The sequence below is a fragment of the Leopardus geoffroyi genome, chromosome A1 (assembly GCF_018350155.1).
Source record: "Leopardus geoffroyi isolate Oge1 chromosome A1, O.geoffroyi_Oge1_pat1.0, whole genome shotgun sequence".
NCBI lineage: Eukaryota > Metazoa > Chordata > Mammalia > Carnivora > Felidae > Leopardus > Leopardus geoffroyi.
Window position 1 is genome coordinate 179,472,276 of NC_059326.1, and position 2,007 is coordinate 179,474,282.

The 2,007-nt window shown below is 38.3% G+C and overlaps 1 non-coding gene across 1 annotated transcript; it reads right to left on the reverse strand.

Annotated features, from left to right (window-relative positions):
* Positions 1–333: 333 nt before the first annotated feature.
* LOC123581599 lies at positions 334–436 on the reverse strand. The gene has a single exon (XR_006703848.1). It is a non-coding gene; the product is annotated as a U6 spliceosomal RNA (small nuclear RNA).
* Positions 437–2,007: the final 1,571 nt, after the last annotated feature.

A 2,007-nucleotide genomic window follows, 5' to 3' on the forward strand; every position in this document is an offset into this window, starting at 1 on the left:
GAGACAGAGCATGAACAGGGGAGGGTCAGAGAGAGAGGGAGACACAGAATCGGAAGCAGGCTCCAGGCTCTGAGCCATCAGCCCAGAGCCTGACGCGGGGCTCGAACTCACGGACCGCAAGATCGTGACCTGGCTGAAGTCGGACGCTTAACCGACTGCGCCACCCAGGCGCCCCAATCGGGGAAAGACTTTAATCTCTCCTTGTATTACGAATGACAGATTTGCTGGATAAAGGATTCTTGGCTGCCTATTTTTCCCATTCAGCACATTGAATATTTCCTGCCACTCCCTTCTGGCCTGCCAAGTTTCAGTGGACAGGTCTACTACTACCTTTAAAAATACAGACACTTCAAAAATTTGCATGTCATCCTTGAGCAGGGGCCATGCTAATTTTCTCTGTATTGTGCCAGTTTTAGTAAATATGCTGCCGAAGCAAGCCCTGGAATGTTTTCAATGTAATATTAGACCAGGGCCATATCTAAGGATTGTGTGTCATGGCCCTAAAAATCAGTGCCTTCTTCAGTTTTTTGGTACTAGCTATCTTGCTTGCCATGTCTTAGTCCTGTGCTTGTGTTAGACCTATGACCATAGACTGAGAAGTCCTGTTTCCCTTTTCCTTAGAAACTCAGAATGTTAAAACACCGTAGACATTAACTCGTTCAGAATTGTTTTCACTATTCTTATTGCATCTTTACTTGGTCGTCTTCTTACTTTATTTTCTGAAGTATATACAGTTGACCCTTGAACAATGCAGGGGTTAGGGATGCTGACCCCTGCAGAGTTGAAAATCCATATATAACCTCGACTCCCCCCAAAACTTAACTACCAATAGCCTACTGTTGACCAGAAACCTTACCAATGACATAAACAGTCGATTAACATATATTTTGTATGTTATATTTATTATATATGGTATTCTTACAATAAAGTAAGCTAGAGAAAAGAAACATTATTAAAAAAATCATAAGGTAGAGAAAATAAATTTATGGTACTCTATTTATTGATACTTTAAATTACAAGATGGATTGTCTGTCAGTATCTATTTCAATATTGTCTTGTATGATACAAAACACTATAGATGTTCTGTGTATTAGTAACCCTGGACATCAAAACTGGAAAAGCAATGTGAAAAATGTTTATTTATAGGTATGGTAATTCATGCATTGATAATAAAGAAGCAGCAATATGATTGCTTTATGGTAGCCTAGTGTAATCAATATGATCACTTAAGGGTAGCCTAATCTACACACCAATGAATGAGTAGTTATAAAAATTCTATTGCATAGAGTATTATAGTCATATTCATAATACTGTATTGGAAACATTGCTAACATTTTCTAGCAACACACTTACCTGTAATGATACACAGTTTCTCTAATTAGGGAGAGAGAGAGAGCAGGCATACTGTATAGTAATATAATTCTTGGAAAGAAAAGTTATAAAACAGTAAGAAAACAAAAATCATTAATCTTATATTAAATGTCACTCACCTTACGCCTATGTAAGGATAGACTAATCCATTTCCATACAAGTCTTGCACACAATGTTTTACATGATACTTAGGCAGTGATGATGACACAAAAACGTCTCTTACAGTTCTTGCCATACAGTTGTTAGTTTTTCACATGAAGACACACACCATGGATACACAACAGGTACGTTTATTAACTGCATGGTGTGATGATTACCTACTATTCACTAAATGAAAGTGGATCATCATAAAGGTCTCATCCTTGTCATTTTCACGTCGAATAGGCTGAGGGGACAGAGGAAGAGGAGTGGTTGGTCTTGCTGTGTCTGTGGTGGCAGAGGTGGAAAAGGTGGAAGAAGTGCAAGGGGAGGCAGAAGCAGAAGGCACACTGGCTATAACTTTACAGAAATACATTGTAATTTCTGACTTTTTGCTTTATCATTTCTCTAAAAATATTTCTATATAGTGCCAATTCTTCCACCGTTTGCTTTAGTTTCAGTGCCTGTTTCATAGAAGGGTCTATGTTGTAAAAGAAG